Raw genomic sequence first — 21,342 nt, forward strand, 5'->3', positions numbered from 1 at the left:
TGACAAAATATTATTTGCATTATATTAAGCACAATCCTCGTAGATATGGCATGTTTACATGCAATTGTTTTAGGAATCCAAAAAATTATTAGGGCTGGGTGATAAACTCCACTCCGCTGGCAAAGTTTGCAGAGTTTTGCCCACTCTGAGGTCCACTTGGAGCGCAAATTCTAGCAAAACTCCACCAACCGCTCTGTGGCAGAGTTTTTTCTCAATGCGGCTTACCAACATTAAGCTGTCATGAGCAAGCGAGAATTTTCATCCCCTGGTGTGATTTTTGGTTGCTAGAATGCCTCCCGGCAAGATTTCCCAATGTGTCCGGTCACGGCATATCGTGACCATTTGCGTTGAGAAAGCTGCTACTCAAGTACAAAATCTACTCCAGTGGCGGAAAGAAGCAGCGACCTCTGATACGCTGCTTAGTGGCCTTTGTACTGATCAAAGGACACAACATGCTCCTGGCACCAAATAAACGTGATGAGCGTGATGTGCCGCATTCTGCATGCTTGCGGACCTCTGTGGAATCCCACCCACTGAGTTTTTATGAACTCTACAGAATTCAGTGGTGTGAAATTCCACGAGTACTGTCCACCCCAACTAAATATGATATATGACAAGTACTATTGTATTTTTCATGTGCCTTTGTGATGTATTGTTAACTTTTATGTTTTTTCTTTACAAAAGCTGAATAAAATTATATCGACTGATTGATTGATTAACAAAGATTATTAAAACATACTATTAAATGCTAGGCACATAGTTCAAAACAAGTATTATAAGCACCATTGCAGCTTCCAAAGGTAAGTCACATCTTTTTATTTTATAAATGTAAATCTAAATAGGAAGTAAAAGCGCCTAATATATAACAATAATAATGATAACAATAATAATATTCATAATAAAATAGTAATAATAACTGCAACTTCACTGCCCCCAACTATGAACCAGGATCACTGCAGATATGAACAAAAGTAATTTATTTTTGTATTCATATATTGGAAAGTTTAAAACTTTCTGGTGTTTTCCTAGCGTTTCACAGCTTTATTCTTATTATTCTTATTATTGATTTATTAGCAGCACTATAACTAATATAATTCATATTGTCATGCTAAGGTTTATATTAATTGGTGCATGAATATAATGGCCAATAATAATAATACTCATGATAATAATAATGCTAATAATAATAATAGTATTATTATTGTCACAGTTCACTTAACAAAAAATTAAAACTGAACAGGCACACCTTATTTTAACTGATCATATACATTCTGCATGTGCTTGTTGCTTTGAATTCAGCCTATTACATATAATAATGCAGTATGCATGCATGACATGTTCCTTTTCAAACATTGAAAACAGATTAGGGTTGCGTCTCTGCTGCAATTTTCACTCTATAATATTGAGCAGGACAAACATTATCCTGCCGTGACCCTTTCTACATTTGCCTCCTCTGAGTATATGTGTTACAAGCGTTCCTCCCCAAAGGACCCTAAAACCAGTGCTTAATTTGACCCAGTGGCTTCCGGGGCCGGGCACCAGCATTTAATTGTCAAGATCGGCACTTGTGACAGTCTGTCACAAGATGGTGCTGTCTGGCTAATTGAGAGATGACCACAACAGCAGGTAATTACTAATTCAATATGCATTTGAAATGACTATTACCTGGCGCCCAAGCCATTCTCGTAGCTTTGGAAGCCTGAAATATTCTGAATTCTCACACTTGTGAAGTGTGATGGTTAGTAGTTGTGTTGTTACTATCATTGGCAGCATAGCAGGGGGAATGTGTGGTGCAAGCTGCAGTGGCTTCCTGGCGAGAGCCCTGGCACTTATTTTTTTAACAAATTAAGCGCTGCCTAAAATCCCCCCATTTTGCTCTCCATTGACTGTCATAGAACTTGACAATGCTCGCCCTTGAAGGTTTCTCCCATTTTTGATAAGTGGCATATTCCTGGTGGTTTGCCATCTTTCATTTTTGTCATTATCCCAGGGGAAGTATTAAAACCACAACCAACAACACGATGGTTCGTTCCGCTCCCCCTACAGCAGATTTTTTTTCCTCCGTTTGTCGAGCCTATTTGCCTTTTCCTCGCAACCCCAATCCCGCAGACACGAAGCACCCCCTGCGATTACACCGTGCCGGCGAGATGCTGTGACAGGAATATTAGCTCCCTCCACCCCCCACCTGTTTGGCTCGGATGGTACAGTCTGCAGAGGGACTCCTGTAATGTAGCACTGCTTATCAATCCCTTACAGATGCCGAACAGTGATTACTCCGCTGTGTAATTGAAATCATTTTGGATTTGTGATGATATCTTAGCCAAGTAAGTAGCGACATCCACAGCATGAGAATAAAAACAAGAGACCCCCCCGCCCCCTCCTTCGTCTGCGCTGGGCTGCTTTATTTGGCAGATTCGCTTCTCTTGGATGCAGCAGCTGATGTGGGAAAATGGTGTGGATACTTGGAAAGAGTGATGCATTGGCTGGGTAGTTCACGCTCGGAAAACGTGTTGAGGGGTCATTTTCTTCGTCAGAATGTCGCGCCAGGATAAAGGGAGCCCGCGCCCGTCACTCCACGGCCCTCACCTGTGATATTCCAGGCGAAGGGCATGCGGTCGTGGACGAGCGGGGAGGCGCTGAAGCTGCTGCTGCTGCTGTCTAATTGTTTGTTTTTGCCTAAAAGTCACTGCAGACCGATTTTCGCTGAGATAATTGCACGATGCTGCGTAAAGAGGCTGTTCTGTGAGTAACCTTGTCTTTGTGACCCCTGAGAGAGCTCCCTTGCTAGATGTAGTATTTTTTTCCCCCTCAGTGGTTCAGACTAGGGCTGCGAAGATCTTAGAATATGGATGCGCGCCCTGTTTGCAACTTCAGCTGGCGCCTGGGGAAAGAATATACTGGGGAAAACCTTGAGCGTTTGTGCCCCTGAATGGGGATTTAAGGCGAGGCGTGCCGGCTGAGTAAATGTCGCGTTGCTGGCTCCTGTTTGCAAAGTAAGTACCATGTCAGGGAGAACAGTTTTTTTGCCATGTTTTGTGGAGATGCGGACGGTTTTGTGGTAAATAACTTTATAATGTAGCTATTCCGATACAGCACAGTGGCCGCATAACTTCCCTGCGTTCATCAGCATGTGTAAATAGTGCACAACAGAGAGAAATGCTTTAGGGGGTGCAGTGGTTTGCAGTTGTACGTTGTAATGTCAAGACTGGCTCGGGGAGGCTAGTCAAACAGGTGAGCCTTGCAAGCAGGACGATGCGCATATAAATGCAGTGAAGGTGCATAACCTTGTGGAGTGTGTAGCAGTTATTGGCGTTGCATAAAATGCGAGGGTTTTCTTTGAAAGCTTTGCCTTTCTTTCCCTCACAAAATTAAAGACCGCCGGCTGAGGAAGCATTTTGCGGATCAGCGTGCCCAGGCGCCTGCAGTGGTGAGCGTAATGAGCGCGTGCACCTTTTTAGCCCCGCATTGGTTTTTAAAATGGGCATTTGTTGTACCTTTGGCTTGCTTCCAGCTTTATATTATGCGGATTAGGGAGACTACAGACACACTGTTAGGGTTATTGTGTTTTTTCATACCCCTCTCCCAGAAACCCTTTCATAAAATGTGATTTTGGCATGAGAATGTGTGAGATAACCTGTGCTTTGATGGCTACAATCTGGTGATGGTGCAGAAAGTTGAAAATAGTGAATTTTGTTTTTAATCCATGTTGACTGTGCTATAAATCGGAATGCTGCAGACCTGCTTGGTAGGACAGAATGTTACAGCCCAAGGTGTTCTGCTGACAAGGGCTGGTGGAAGGTCAGCCCCGGTCTTTGCAGGACAAGGTTACCCTTGTCATGAAAAAAGTAACCTTGGGCAACATCTTTTTGAGGTCTTTGGAGACTTGCAGCTTGCACTGTATGTCGACTGTTTGTGATTTTCTCCTTTGCAAGAGGCTTTGCTACCTGTGGGGGCTGAGTTGCTAGTATATATAAAAAAAAAATAGGGATTCGACTATTGACAGTGAATTTGCTGTACCTTAAAGATATTTTCCTAAATGTATATCAGGTGTGTTGCACACGAGTCACCTCAGGGGGACACAGCCAGTCTCCAGAAGCTAAATGAAAGGATTTTTTTTTAAGTAATATTTTTTTGCTAACGTGGGATCTGTACAGTCAAGACCCTATAACAAGACATTCCTGGGCTGGTACATGCGTCTTTATAATCCTATGGAGATTTAACTCACCTACGTTAAGTACTGTTCACGCCACCAGTTCCAGCCTGTGCTGCCTGTGTCTGGCTCTCCGTGAGGTGACCTTGTGACTGAAGTTTCCTCGCACTGCATTTTCAACAGCATTGCTGACTGCTTATATCTCCAGATCTAGTCCCTCTTCCTTTTAATGTGTAGGGAGCGATTGTATGAGAATGCGCTTTTGACCATATATAAGGATGGGCTTTTTAAGACCTGCATCAAGCCACGATTTTTCAGTCTTATGGAGCTTGGCCAGCCCTATGTTTGTGTATTATACTCTCTCTCCCCCCATGGACACAACTCCCTTCGTTATTGATTAGAGCGCCTACAGTACGCAGCATCATGTTGCGTCTTATTACTTCTGAAGGCTTGAAAATGTATTCATACGTCTACTCGAGTTCTGATCTTGCAGCTCCAGGCCCACGGGATGACAATTATTCTTTCTTTAGGTACAAACATAAATATTTCAAAGTTTGATGGGAAGTCATTAAATATACATCGTGCTGCAATTTAAAACTGCACAGAGGTCTCTCTATAGAGCTCTGGGTTTATGCAATCCAACTCCTAATATATGCAAATATCATGTTCCTAGCTTTCCAGCTAAGTGTGAACTCTAGTTCTCCATTTCACAAGTCACCTTTTGTCAGGGCTTCTTTGATGAAATTAAGGGTTACAGAAGTGCAATTAGAATTGATAATGCAAATGACTTGTACTTACAACTTTAACCATCTAGGCGAGTCTGGATTTTCTGTGGATTAACCAATGAGATGTATTTTCACAGTTTTGTTCTGAGGATTTTCGTTGGTAGCTAGGAACATTTTACTTGCTTTTGATGCTCTGTTTGACCACAGATATTGTTAGTCCTAATGCTAAATTGAGGCCATCAGGCAAAATTAATACTGAAAAATAGGACACTTTTATAATAGTAGATTACATTTTCTCACTATTATCTACAAGTTAGAAAACATTTAAGTGGTTTTAGATTTGGATGTTAGCATACGTTGGTCTAACATGTGAATGTATAGAAAGTGGAAAGCCACTCTTGCCAAGGGGTAGAGAAGGCTTGAGGAAATCTGACACAAGGAATTTGTGCACCATTCTAGCTGTTCATTCACCTCTTTAGCAGTGGGCCATTCCTTTCACCTATATGTAGATGAGCTGCATAATCCTGGGGGTAACCTTTATCAAAGCCCTTCCTATATAAACATTTGCCCAGCTTATCATTTTTTGAGTTATCTCTTCTACAAGATGTCATTTTTCACACTTCTGCACAACTTGTTTATTAGAACATTCCTTTGCATTGACATCGTCTTGAACAGAATGTTACAGATGTTAGTCTGCAATAACTGGTCTGTGACAATCATTTTCAATAATTTTCCCTCATTTAAACTTTACTCTCGATGCTGTCATTTTAAACCCATTGTTTCATTTTTTAAATTATTTTAATAAACAAAAGGAAAAGATGTATAAAAAATAAAATAGATGATCCATCAGGAATCTTAGTTCAAAGATAACGGAATAGAGGGGCTTCAATATCTCCTTATCAATAGGGACGATAAGGTACCCCAATATTGTCATGTCTGGGACATACCTCTCTCTGTGTGTCCTCCGTGGGCCCCAGACTTCCTTGTATTTGCTATAGCAACCTCTACCGTTATATACATATTTCCCAGCAAGCATGCAACAATCCATGCCTGAGCACCATGTTTCTGTTGTTGGCACCACTGGACTCCCACACAACCTTTCAATATCCCTGCACTCTCATTTGATAGTTGAGGTTGTAATCCCAGTATGTAGAACTTTCTATTTTTTGGTATTTTCTTGCAGACCAAAACTGTTCCCTATTCATGTATGTATGAACACTATATATATCTCCATTTGTTTCTAGTGATATGCTGGTGTCAATTGTTTGGTACATCTTAAAGGAGCAGTTTTTTCACACGGTATTAGGGTTAAACTTCTTTTCTCTGTGCTGTCTTACCTTTTGCCTGGAATCATTGACTCAAGAATTTCTCCCACAGGACACGCAGGAAGTAAACTTAGCAGAACCATTTAGTTGTTCTTAGCAGCACAGATTGTTTGATGCATTAAGAATTAACATTATTAACGAAATTATTACATCAGTAATACTCACACAAAGAATCCCCACCTATTGAAAATGTAGTGACAATTCTAGCATATTATTCCTGTTACATGGCGTTGTCCATACTAATAAAGTCAACCCGACCAATGTCTTCTTGCTAAAAGTTTATTTACATTTTTTTCATTTTACAGAGAGCTCCCCTCTTTTCCTTTTGACTCACTTTCCTTCTGGCACATCCTTTTCTGGACTTTTCCACACATACCCTCACGTTTTCACATACCCCACCCTTCCCTTTACAAATCCTCTGGGTTCTTTTCCCAACATATTTATTTCTTCTTTGTTGCATGTATTATTTTGTGTTCTGAATGCTTTTAAATTTAAACTTATTTGCATTTCAAAGCATAGTCTTTTAGATATTGTGAGTGTGTTTAGCTTTTCAGAAGGTGTTTTTTGAGTTTATAATCAACCCCTGCAATTACATACCCACTCAATTGCTGTTTATGTTATAGGAGTACATTTTAAATGTAGCATACTTTGTTTTCAATTACATTTTTTGTCGAGTTATTTTTAGTCAGGAATGTTCAAATTAGTGTTCCTTAAGTGAGGATTTTGTGAAGATTGTGGAAAACGTCTTTAGGTGGTATACATTGTAGGTGTTTTGTCAAGTAGTGCAAAACTCTTATCTGCCTCATCATTTAGTTCTATGGCATAGATACATTTATTCGATCATTGAGTATCCGACATTAACCTGTTGAGTCATAAAACCTTCCCCTGAGTATTTATAGTATGTACAGTCTGGTACCAGGTGAGACATGATAGAAAAGTACAATTCATAAATATAAAAGTGAGCTACCAGCCATATTTGGTTATTTTCTGGATTTTAGTTTGTTGAGTTATGCTAAATCAAGTGAAGCACATTTATTGTGCTCTAAACATCCTAATACTGGGTAACACTTTTAGGTATCTTACATTACTTTGTCACATGCCTTTGTATTTTGACACATGATCAAATTACAGTAGCACATGTTTTTCTATTTCAAAAATTGGACCTACCATTAAGTGTAACTGTAAAAGTATGGGCATCTCCAATTCTGTGGGGATCCATATACAATAATTACTACCTCTCATAATAATTGCTTTTTATTCCATGACTCTTCTATGCTACCCACTTTGAGATGCGAACACATCTTATCCTTCAACCTGGCCTGCATGAAAAAGAGTCTTGCTTTGCCTGCAGCGGACACAAATAAGAAGAGAAAACAGAGAACTTTAAAAATACCTCGTTTGTTCTGTTCTTGGAGGACACCCTGACAATCCATCAATACAGCCCGCCTTTGAACCTACTCCTCTCCAACTGCCAACCCACAGCTTTTTAATCTCCACACTTGCACTTTCTGTATTCCATCTATCTTCCCTGCTCCACTTTTCCAGCAACATTTCATGTGCTTACTCAAGCATATTACAGCAGTGCCGTGTTCAAGCCAAAGACAATGGAACATGTATTAGTGATAGACATATCCTAAAGAGGACATACATGCTAATTAGCTGATAACAGCTTTGACAACTGAAATTGCTCTTTGTAGGTGACATAATCTTATTCTTGCTGACATACCAACATGAATTATGTATTTCTATGGACATTACACTATTCACCTATATATTATTTGAGTTCATCTAATTTTTCATTGATATAGTATAATGTTTTGTCAATAGATTTCGTAGGTTGCATCAATAGTGTTGTTCTTGAGTCCTTAAGAATTTCTCAAATGCCTCCTACTTCACTTAACCTTACTCAATGCTAGCATTCTCCAAATAAATGTCCTTTCTCCTCTGCTATTTTTATTCCAGGCAATCTAAATGTATTTCCTTTATTGTCTTTCCTTATTTCAGATACATATAATATAAACACTCCAAGTAATGCTCTCTTGCCCGCTTATTCATGTTCACATGTTCGCCATTTAATTATATATACAAAAGAAATTCAGCTTTCATGCATTTATATTGACTTGATTATATTGGCATTATTAGCAGAGATCATAAACAAGTGGTTGTTAGAAATGGGATTTCTGGTTGGCTAGGGCATGCGCCTCAGCCTGGCAGAAACCATCTCTCTAGTCAGGGCAAGGGAGTTACACGCTGAAGATAACCCCTGCTCACCCCTTGGTAGCACAGTCAGGCTTATCCCAGTGGCAATGTGTAAAGCGTTTGTGCAACACACTCACACAACAGCAACACACAGGGCAAACTAGCAAAGAAACTCCACACAAGGTTAAATACAAAAATAGCCTTTTTATTATCCAAAACACATTAGAATTATAATCACACAGGGCCAAGTCCAACAGTAGGTATCAGAGTATCAATTTTCAGCATAAATCATACAACTGGTGTCTAACGTTTATTAAGGGAAGGTGGTGTTGTTAGAATAATACTGTATAGGTATGCACTTCCATTTGACTAGCTGTGAAGTAGTGATTTACAAGTTCACCCATTGTAGCATAACAATATGTGTTTCTAGGTTGCTTTAGAATTGTAGTGAAGGTTGCTGAGGAGTTTGATACGAAAGGAGATTTTGGAGGCGCTGGGCATTTTTCTACTGAAATCTCTGTAAATATGTACTCTTCCAGTAAATCTCCTTAGAAGTTTCTATAAGCACTTTTCTCTTGTCCATGTCTGCCAGATATTCTGGTCTGTGCTTGACCGCTTATCTCTAACAAAATATGCTTCCACAATCCAATGTTCCAGACACCACCTAAAATCTCCCACTACACCATCAATCCTTTTCTAGCAAAACTGCCTCTACCTTTTTCCAGCACCCATGTCAGTCTCTAATCCCTGATGACTCATCAGTTCTGCTTACTCTTCATCAGCTACATAACACATCTAATTAAATTATTGGGATAGACCTGGGTAAAAACACACAAGCATGTGCACACACGCAGATCTCACAATAACCACATATAGGTAGTGAAAAAATGTTCTTCTTTCAGTTGACAAGAGCACTCATCCACCCTGTTATCAATATAGTATAGCACACACACATACGTATGGTACATATAGAGAGCTATAAGTTAACTCCTTTCAGCCATTGGAGGTTACCATTTTTCACAGTTGTCCTTATCTGAGAGGCTGTAACTGCTCAAATGTTGCCAATATCCTTTCAACCCCTACCTCTCACTTTCTGTATGCCCCACCACAATTACAGGTAATAGCCCCACTGTCAATTCACTATCAGGCTCTGCTTTCATCTATGTGGTACTGGTAATGCTTATATTTTGCCGATTTTTGCTGAATTGCTTCACAAGCATTGACAAAGCCAAACCAATCGAAAATGGTCACCTTTTTTAAAAAAACTTTCCAAAATGGGCAATGTGAATGTGCACACTGAACATGAGTATGTTTAAACGGGATTTATGGTGTAGCCCAACATATATATTGTTTGCAGAGCAGAAATGCACAGACGATTGTCTGTGATTCATAGAAGAGTAGACATCAGCCATCCACAGAAGATAAGAAACAGCTTTTTCACTAGTAATCAGTGAGCAGCTCCCAGGATATCAGAGAATCAGCTGTCAATTCCCTTCCTGTATATGGTATACTAAATGGTAATGATGTGGAGGAAGAAGTTGTCTATATTAAATGAACATTTGGATTTTAGAACTCCATATACTAGACCTCAATGCCAAATATAAATATGGTTCAAAGCAATAAATCATGCAGCCCCACTCATGGAGCACTATCCAATGCAGCGTTGCTGTTCATTGGCACCTTACCATAGGGCATCAACTAAGATAGTGGAGCGAAAAAAAAGAATACGATATTGGTACAAGTCACAAATTTCAAACCTTTTCCGTTAGAATTGCTAATCTGCACTACACGTTCTGGGCTTCTCCATTTTTACTGATACAAGCTTCTATTAATAGCAGCACATACACATATTTGTCTGACTGACGTGAAGTCTGTTCAGTTAGCAACCAGTGTCCGAGGTAAGGGACAGTGAGGAAAAGGCTTGTTTTAGCATTCAGTCAATATTGGTCTACTTACTACCTTCCTCCAGTAAACCACCTCCAGCTACCAGGATCCCATATCACCTCCATTGTCTATAGATTCATTATTTTGCCTTTATGTGCCAGATGGCTCTGCTTGAGAACATTCCACACCTTACCCACTGCTGTATACTAAAGTATACTCTAAACTCTTTTTCCCTGTCTGTCACTCTGTGTCTTTCTAACTAATTTCCAATTATATTAATATATTGTTGCTTTGTCCCCTATCAAGATACAGAAGCAAATAATACAGAATTGCCAGGATAATCATCAATCTAAGGGGCCAACTATGTTGTCAGTCAGAAAGGCTCCGAATGGCATTCGGTTTGTCCGAAACCGATTCGGGACCCATCTTTTTGACTGATTCAGAAAGCCTTCCAACCAACCAATTATGATAGTCGGAAACCATTCCATTTTCCGAATCGGTTCCTAACGGGATACGGAGTAGCTGAGTCGTTCGGAGCTGACTCGTATGGATCTATGGAGTGAGTTTCCAGCCTGACGTATTACGATACTGGATTTGGACAGCCTTTCCGAATTGGTTGTTCCGACACAGATCGGCAGGGAAGCACACTTGCATGAGAAATAAAATGATCATAACCTGGACACAATATTGAGCCAGATCCTTTATTTGCATGCAAATTAATAATTTCAAAACCCCTGGAGAACAAATGGAAATTTTAAAAGCAACGTGGTGTTGACCTGGTGTGGATTTGTGGTACACTGATTTACAATTATATACCCTCTCCCATGCTAACCATAGACAAGGGTCCTCTGCATATCACTTAGGCTCATTAAACCTCACTTGCAACATTATATTGTTCTGCCTCTGCCTCTGGCTACCTAAGAACTTCTTGTCATAAGAGCTTATAAGCCTAATCGAAGAATGACTCTTATGTCTCTTAGTCAACTTCATTGTAGTCACAAGCTTGCCCATCTAGATCTCCCTCTTACCCTTTCCATTTTTTTTATCCAAATCAGAAGAGAGCATGAGAATCTTGTGCACAGGCGTACTTTCTCCTTTTGTCCAAATGTACCTTTACTGGACAGGTTAGGATATTAAGTCCTCACCTTGCACAGACTCCACCCATGTAACTTATGAAAGGCACCTCAACAGTCTTTAATAAAGCATGGCCTAGGGCGCAGGAGACATGTCTTGCAGAACTGCTTACTGAGCTATCTTATTGTAATCTGCTACTCTTTCATAAAGTTATATTTGACAGGGGTGCTACAGTGGAAAATACCTTCCAAGGCACTAATCTAACTTTAGTGCTGATTCGAAGAAAAACATGGACATAAGGGAGACATACTACTGACCAATAATCTGAAAACAGTATTTCGGTCTAATTCATAAATTCAAGACACAAATAAAAATGGGGTCCTTTCAGTAAGAGCAACATACAATACAGGTAATAATATATAACTTCCTTTTCTAATGGAAGATCTAGAAGACGTAGTGGATCTAACATTTCTTATATGTTAGCAGTTTATCATCCATGCGCTACAAGAATCAAGTGTGTAGTGGATCAGTGACAAGATAAACTTTTCTTAATCGCCGGTGGGACTAAAGAAAAACATTGTGCAAATTTCATATGGAACCCTTGATTATATTACCACTGGCCAAATTTGGGTGGTCTTGTTTTCACACAGTTTCGTTCTTTAAGTGCTTAATAGAATTATTATATGGCACACAGGGGAAAAACACATGTTGCATATTATGCTGAACCTAATTGAATGCTACCTTATTTTAGAGCTTTCATTGCAATTTATTGGAATCACTAAAAATGCTTTGTATAGATTTTTGAGAATGTGATTAGAAAACATAAGCTTTTAAAACTATTTGAAGTTTCAACATGATTTTCACCTGCTATTATTCAAAGAGAGTTGACTCAGCGTTAATTGCAGTTGTCCTCATGCTGTTACCCTTTTACTCTTCTCTACACTCTCTTATTTCTCATTTAAAATGGATCACTTGTGTTACACATTTACAGAAACACACGTTTGTACCGACTCTTTTGAATACGTGACAAAAGAATCAATGTGATAGCATAAGGGGCGTAGTAGGGGTTGCACTGAAGATTGGAACCACAGGACTATTGCAGTTTTGTTGTCTCGTCCTTAGGGCCTTTATGTTTATAATGCTAACATAATAATTTAAAATTATGATTTTGGCAAAGCCACCTTCTATAGCAACAATAAAACGCATTTAATGTGTTGGCAAATTTACACATCTGATATGAGGTGGTTCCTGGTTCCAATGAAAATTCTATACCTTGCATGATTCTTTTATGCCACAATATAATGATGTTGTCTATACGCCTTTCCTTATTAGTCCACCCATCTTTACAAAACCAAAATTGTATTCCCCTTCCTGCTGTTGTTTTTATGGGCAAACACACCACCCAACCTCAGTAAATATATGGTAAGAATTTGTCAAAGTACCAGCATTTTAGATTAACATTTTAAAGAGCGAAACTATGACCGCTCCATAGCACCGTGGAGAACTGTAGATAGATAAAACATCCAAATGCTATGAGCACGAACACACATTGTTAATAAAGACACTTATCTCCTTTCTAATTGTGTGGGATTTTTACTACACTTTATTGCTTAGCCTCACTGTTCATTCCTTGATTGTTGCCTGCTTCCTAAGACTCCTTGAAGGGCATTGCATTTACTAAGACCTCTGCTTCCATCAGCTAAGATTGGTTTATTCACATGCAGTGGTCGACGGTGCTCCAACTGTACTGGCTGATGGATGTAATCTACATCTCATAAAGAACTACCTGGCATGACGCATGTGGCTAAAGATGGAAAATGTATTCTGATACCAGTGTACCAAGTATAGACTCTTGTGTGATGGCATCCTAGAATAATCAGGTACCCAACCACTCACGTCTTCATAAAATCATTTGATTACCAGCTGTAGAAAACCGTTGGCTGTATCGTTGTTTCATCATCCTGATCGTGTTTTAAATTTGCATCAAAATAAAAAGAACAACTGTGAAGACTATACTTGTGGACACAGACTCAAATATTTATTTTTCCTTGTCTGTGTTTTTGGTGGTGCACCTTTGCTTTTGTTTAAATTGTAATATTCCTTTTTTGGAATTGCATTGTGACAGTGGGTGTGTTAAGATGTGCACACAGATCTCTGGGTAGTTTAAGAGGATAGATATAATATAGGGATAGTGGACCAGGTGCTGTGGCCTAAAGGGTTTCACTGTTTAGTTCAATTTTTTCTTAGCTTTAGAAAACCATCTTAATGGGTGTTTGAGGTGGCTGAGGAAAGGTAATTTGGAGAATGCTTGTCACAGATTTGGGAAAACCAAAAAGACATGAAGATGCAGAAAATTACAACCCATGGTGGTCTGAATCATAGACATACCAGACCAATTGCTCCTTGTTCAGGCTACCCACCCGATTCTTCACAAAAACAAACATTCTAGAAATGAACATAAAATATGCTGCTGTGGTTATAACAGGAGGATCCACTAAACTTGCCATTGTACAGAGGGTATAGAGGGTAACGCTGCTGCCACTGTGTGCCTCCACAGAAACACAAATAGGTGATGTTCCACCTCTGTGAACCTACCCATCCTGAATAACAAAAACACATTATCATTTTTCCTTCCTCCACCCCATCCCCAGAGAATACATAAATATTTCTCTGGAACGGGTAACATGTGATTAGATCTGGTAGGTGCTTGCCAAAGGCTCTGTTTCTTTTGACGTCTTGTTGCTGTTTGTTTGATCTGCTCCATTCCTAAATGAATGCTACTATCATCCTGCATGTATTTATATACTTGATCCCATATGCATTGCCTTTCTTTGCATCTTTCTCCATTAGTGGCACTTGACTCAACCGTATGGATACACTGTAAGTGGTGGTAATGCTTTCATGTGCCGTGATGCTTGAAGATAGTGCGCTGTCGAATTTTGGTCTCTCAAAAAGATGACTTTTTATTTAGATTCCGAGCAAATGCCCTCGAAAGAGGATGCTTTCCATTTTCCTTATATCACAAATTACAAGATTTCCTACATCTTGACCGAGGAAGAAGCGTCCTGGTCTTTACGTTATAAATCTCAGAATAGAGTTGAGGTACCTGGTTGTATTTAGTGCACTGTACAATACTGAGGTGCTAAAGAATAAATCATGCACACTCACTGCCTACCCGTGATGCCCAGCCCTGACAGCCCCATAGAAACAAAATATTATACTACATGCGAAGCTAATTGGCATACTTTTTTTTGTTAGCTTATTCTACTATTTAGGAGATAGCTCTTTCAAATTTCACTCTGTTTCTTATAAAATACACATTTTAGTTTTCGTACCTGGTTGTATTTAGTGCACTGTACAATACTGAGGTGCTAAAGAATAAATCATGCACACTCACTGCCTACCCGTGATGCCCAGCCCTGACAGCCCCATTGAAACAAAATATTATTCTACAAGCGAAGCAAATTGGCATACTTTTTTTGTTAGCTTATTCTATCTAGTATTTAGGAGATAGATCTTTCAAATTTTACTCTGTTTCTTATCAAATACACATTTTAGATTTCGTATGTACTTTATGTGCTGCGTATTCGGTTTATTAATAATGTGTGTCATTATTAAGACTCTTAAAATTGCATCATTTCTTTATAGTGATCGTTCAAAAGGTCATATACAGAATACAGTTTAAATACAGACTGCGTGTTTAGGGTGTGTTTGAAGGAATTGCACACTTCCAAGTGCAAAACAAGTAAGTTATAGAATTTAATATTCCCTTCATTCACTAGATTAAGACATTATATAAACTTCTGTCAATAGTCAAGTATGTCGGTTTGTAAATAAAATTGCGTAAATTACATAAAAATATATATTTTTTTAGGTTAGTGAATACCTTTGATTCAGTAACATTGTTAACAATGTTTAAACTATATTGATGCGATTTTAAACAATTCTTTGTTACACACAGAATTGCAATCAGTACTGCAAAAGAACGTCTCACCCGAGACAAGTAGCCAAGGCTATGTTTAGCAATGCTTTACATGATTCTTTAGAATGTATGGTTAACAGAAAAAGGTATCTATGACTAGGGGTTGGTGTCCCTCATGTGTTTCCATTTAGATCCCTATAACTGTGAGACCCATTGGAAAACATGACAGCACAACAAACAAGCTTTGAGGCAGGAATGTCTTCGAAATGCATGATATGAACTGCAAGGTGCTCAACAAAATTGAGAATCAGCAGAACTTGAAACAAAACCACAAAAGTGCCAGAAGGCTCTTAGTGAAATTTCCCAATTCTAGAACTACTGTTTAAGTGAAATAGCCCAAGCAAATGTCTATCCTAACTGAGAGAAACACAGTAAAAAGAAACAAAACGGATTAAGAGTGTTTAGTAAACAACAGAATTAGCAGGCAATGTAAATACAAATGATATCATAGCATTATAGAACAGTAAAGGAACAGTGATTTTCTCAGTACAGGTAAAATAGGCAATTGCCAGTAACACTTGGACTCTTAATTAAGTTACTGATAGATGGATGGGGACATCCCTCATATTTTCTTTGATTCATCTAACGAACCTAATTGGAATGTAGGTTGAAATTTAAAAACTGAAAATTGAAAAGCTACATTTTTAAATTTTGCTGCAGTTTATGTACTTGGCGAGGTGATTAGTTTGAAATCCAACAGTTACATATCCACGCATTAATTTTTCAAGATCTAGCGCTTGCTGTAGGGTACCCTAACCTTAATACCAGTTCCTAAACTAAGATATATGCCCATCACATACTCCTCACTCTTGTATACTCAACCCGTAATGAATAACCCCAAACCATCATTTACCCATCCATAGCCATAAACGTAACACTATGCCCAACCTTTAAATCAACCCCTCCCTAACCCCACCCTTAGCAATATCAGTTATCTCAATCTTATCTCCATCTCTGTCCTTTACCGTTACTACATCTGTAACCTTAAACCTGGTATTGGACCAGAATATCATCAGAAATTAATATTGTGTCCAAAATATTGTTAACAAATATTGGCCCATTTGAAGTAATAACAGAAGTGTGCACACAATAATAGAATTATATTCTGTACATGATATTTACAACACAATATTTTGGGCAATATGTTCACATTCTAAATGTAGCCCACACAACCTATCTTTAACCTAACCCTAACTCTCCTCCTTAAAACTAACTCCAACCATATACTTAATCTTCACCCTAACTCTTACCCTTGCCCTTTCCATTACCTTAACTTATCCTTACCATACAGTTATCCGAGTTCTCTTCCTTTCCCATTCTATATGTTTTATTTAACATTTTCACATTTATTTTGGTTTTCCAAAGTTAGTCTCTTTCAACTTTAATTTTGTTAATGTTTTTTTCCTCATTTTTAATATAAAAATTTAGACCTATACCCTTAATAAATGCACACATCCAAAACAATGCACAATGTGCAACTTCAGTGTTTGTTGGCCTTGCACACGGCATGTATAGTTCTTACATGCCCACTTTTTATCAAAGCGTCCAGTACTAAAGTGACTCATCACCATTCAATCCTTAAAGATTTGGGCTTCTCAAAATGTAATTCTGCCTAACAAGTACAATGATACCTAATGTACCAAGTATATTGGCTCATTTATGTCACTCTGGTAGCTCTGTTTGTTCAATACAGCAGGAATTGGACACAACAGCTATGAAATCTCATTTTCTAGTGTTTATGGTGTCGCAGATTCAACTTTGCTGTATATATCTCTAAGGGCCACATGCATCAACGAAAAAAAGGTTGCAAACGGGCAGATTTGTAGAACCTTCCCCTTTGCGACTGGTAAAAATTTGCGATTTCGGAAATAGAAATCACAAATTACCGTTAATCTCAAGTTGATGGAAATTTGCGATTTCTTTGAAAAATGCACTAAAGTGCATTTTTTAAAGTACTGTGTTACACACACACATGCCCTTGGGGCATGTGTGTGCACAACATGGGGTAATATGGAAATTTCAGGGGTGCAACAGGGTGTTCTTTTGGCACCCTTGAAATTACATGCGCAATTTGCGAGTACCTATTGGGTACTCGCAAATTGCGCATGCAATTACCATTCATTCCTATTGGCCTCTAGGCCTATTGGAATGAATGGGAAGCCATTAATAAATTGCGAGTCGCAATTAAGGAATATGTAGGAATCGCAAATTATTTTGCGATTCCTACATGCATAGGCAATTGTGATTCTATAATTGTGATTCCGTAAAAATCACAATTAAAGAATTGCAATTGATGCATGTGCACCGAAGACTCTTCCCTTATAAGAAATGTTCAACTTACTGGTCCAGTTGAGGTTGTTGAGTCCCATACAATGTAATTATTGGAAGCAGTCAAATATATGCATCCACTGATTGATTTTAGTTTGATCTTGCGGTTTCTTTCTTGATGGCAAATAGTTTCCTGTTTGCACAAGTAATATAAAGTTTGAATGAAGACTAAGGGCCTCATTTATGAGATTTTGGTGCAGGGCAGAGCGCAAGTAATCTTGCTGCACTGCCCTGCGACAAAAGAAAAGGGCAAAGATGTGCCATAACTATTAGATACAGTGCATTCCTCTCCTTTTTCCCCTATGCTGGTGCACAATGGGATGCCATATGACAACACAGGCACCTTTGAGCCATGATGAGAGTATCTGAGTTGTAAGGGTGGTTGTTTTTGTGCAGGAAAGCACACATTCCTGCACAAAAATAATCACTAGAAAATGTTTTGTCACTCTTAGAAAAAGGAAAAACAAGGAGAAATAAAGGTATTTTTCCTCCTTTTGCCTCCCTTACGCTTCCCCTGGGGAGGTGTAGGAAACTGACGCATTCCCAGGTTTACGAAACCTTGTAAATCTGGCGATGCATCTGACTACATGGATGTTGCATGGGAACACCCACAGCAACACCTATGGAACGCCCCTTTCATACAGAGTAATGTGTGAAATGGGGCCATGTTTACAAGGCCATGAAAAGCCATGAAGAGTCCCCTTACGTGGCCTTGTAACAATGGGCAGGCACACTGAGCCTCCTGTTAGTCAAAAAAGTGACATACTGGAGGTGCAATGGGCTTGTAAATAAGTCCATGAGATTGTGAGTTAAACTCAATAATAACTTTCATCATACTTTATTCGACAATTAAGTCATAAAAGCATACATAAAAACATACATAAAACCACAGTTTTTCAGTATAAAATTCCAATAAAAACAATTCAATAAATATCTAAGATTGAATTAAACTACTATAGACAATTGCCGAATATCAATTATTTTAAGTGTATAAAAGCTAAAATCATAAAACAAGATCCATCATTTTTAACAGTACAGGGGGTATTGTAGTGTAGTTCCTATTATCCCAATAGGCTCTGCGCATTGGAATAATATCTTCAATAGTATAGACCTAGGGCAAAGGTTAACTAGGTCTTCTACCGACGATATTAGACTTAAAGTTTTGTGTTTGCCAGCTAGCTCAGAGTTCACTAGAAACTTTCTCGAATAGGCAAGGAGGATTTTAACCTCCCTGGATAGACAAGAAGGGATTTAGTTTCTGACAACCATAGAACATGACAACTTTGCTCTCCCCTAATCAAGAGTGTATCTCTAGAGTCGTGTGAAAACAATAGACAACTTATTTTACTCAGTCAGTACGTGCATTCTTAGTTTCACCAGTTTGTAGAGAAATAAGAGATGGGCGTGGTTCAATAAAAGATGTTATTTATTGATCAGTCTCTTTTCTCATACAAGAGAAATGAATCGCTATTATTGCAATACTTGTAGTTAAGTAAAGTGCATACAGTAAAGACAGAATTATAAAATAATACTGTAAAAGCATTGATATGGTTTCTGAGCCATATGATACTTTAAAATGGATAAAATAGATACATACATATATACATTTGACTAATCATACTCAACTGGTGCTTCTAACCACGCCTACCCCAGTGTACCTGACCTAAGCCTAATACGTGGGCGGGAGTAGATAAGTAGCAGTTTAAGTTAAGTTTGTTTTGCCAAGGGACTGATTCGAGAATTCTCTGCAAGGGGTTATTCAGTTCTGTACCTGAGATCTAGAATGATGGAGGGCTGGTATCTCTTATCCCAGGTCTTGATATTCCAGCTGCCTGCGAGGGCTGCTTGGAAGCGTCAGAGCTGGATTTCTCGGCAGGAGAAAGGCAGCGTCTCGTTCTCAGCGCGTCAGGAAGGCGGGGCAGCGTCTGTGGGCTTCGCTCTCTGCTGGGCTCCTCAGCACGTCTCGCTGCTCCGATCTCGTCACCACCGCATGTGTTTGCTTAAGGCAATGTCGATAATATTTATACCTGAAAGGTGCCGAGATTGACGTAAGGATGGACATATATACGTCAATAAGGATGTCATATGAACAGGCTCGTTCGCACATTCTTTGCTGAAGTTCTCGGTGAAATCAAAACAATGGCTATGGGAATTTCCCAGGTCGCTGTAGGTTTGATTTGTTTTGAGAACTCCGTATGCCTTATCAGGGGCTGGAGGAATATCGCTTGTCTAATTAGATGGCATGCGTTATGACCTAATCAGATAACGCGCTTCTGTGCCATGGTGTGGCTTAATCAGATAACGGTTTTTGCACCGTTGGATGACTGCTAGTTAATTATTAACCAAACCAGGGTCAGGAATAGGGGAATCGATACAGTACCTATAGGAATACATCACACCCACTCCACATAGACTATGTCCATATTTACAAATCTAGGCATAGTGAATATCAGTAGCGAATGTGTATACCGTACCACCCCAAAATACATTTATATGCATTCCGAAAATTGGATTTTATAAAATATACGAAACACAATCACATGTACTGTCACGTATACTATAAGCACAAGCAGTCTAATAATGCTACTCATATGTTTAAAATTCAGCATAATCTAAATGCGAAAACCACACATGAAATGGCTCTTAATACAGAAAAAAAAAGTGCGAGACCATTTCATCACAATCATAAATTTATGTATAACAGTGCTAGCATAGCAAATGTCTTGTGACTACCTAAAAATAGAAATTTAGTTCTCTAAGAATAATGTCTACTTTAAGCAGAAGATAAGTGTCCCAAAAATCGTAAATATTGTCGAATTGGGGAAAAAGTTCTTGCAGTCTGAAAAAAAATTATGAGAAAAAATATTTTTCATATCGCTTTTCTTCAAAAAGTTGAAGGCCAAATTCAGCATGTAGGGAACTCCAAGTGCTAGTTTGCTCAAAGTTATTCCTGCTGCTCTGGTGAAAACATCATATTATTTAGACTGTTGAAAAAACTGTCAACAGCTTCTTGCGTAAGTTCCACTAATTCGGAAAAGGTTGTTACCATGCATTCATGAGCCTGAGCATGTTTGCCTCCATTGATGTTTGGATCAGCATAGCTGACTGAAGGTCTTACCTGATCGATGCTGCTTTCATCTTGTACTTCACTACCCCTCAATCGTAGTGGTGAAGACTCCACGAATGCCGTCATCAGGATTGGTAGCCGCTGGGGACAGCACAATGCATGAGCCGTTACCGGACCCAACAAGGTATCTGCGTCCATTGGCACATCCGACTGTAGTGCCAGACAGGTGTCCAACACGCATTCTTCGCCACATAGCAAGCACCTTAATACAGGCATAACACAACTTTGCCACATTGGTCTAAATGAAAGAAACCAAGTCATGTTCAGGTCTCTGAGCCGGGATAGTCCAAGGATTTTAGTTACCCGGTCCCGGTAGCCAATGGCTAGGATCATTTCTTCCCTTGTCGCAGGTGTTTTGTCTGTGACATGGTTTGCCATAGCGAAATAACAGGATCAAAAATAGAATACCCGCTACTAGTCCCAAAAGGAGTGGAAGTCCGCCAAAAATGGAATGGACAAAGTCTGGAAAAATACCCAGGATGGCTTTGAATGGAGTTAAAGCACCCGAAAACACTGCTTTAAATACACTGGAGATACCAGTGGTAGCA

At 39.0% G+C, this 21,342-nt stretch overlaps 1 protein-coding gene across 5 annotated transcripts in view; it reads left to right on the top strand.

Moving 5' to 3' along the window:
* Positions 1 to 2,214: 2,214 nt before the first annotated feature.
* The window catches only part of ATP2B2 (ATPase plasma membrane Ca2+ transporting 2), a 1,528,737-nt gene continuing 1,509,609 nt past the window's right edge, over positions 2,215 to 21,342 (top strand). For all 5 annotated transcript variants that reach the window (XM_078661398.1, XM_078661399.1, XM_078661400.1 and 2 more), the window contains exon 1: positions 2,215 to 2,324. The gene's annotated coding sequence lies outside the window, so the exon portion shown is untranslated. The remainder of the gene's footprint in view (positions 2,325 to 21,342) is intronic.

This window comes from Lissotriton helveticus, chromosome 9 (genome assembly GCF_964261635.1).
Source record: "Lissotriton helveticus chromosome 9, aLisHel1.1, whole genome shotgun sequence".
Classification (NCBI taxonomy): Eukaryota; Metazoa; Chordata; class Amphibia; order Caudata; family Salamandridae; genus Lissotriton; species Lissotriton helveticus.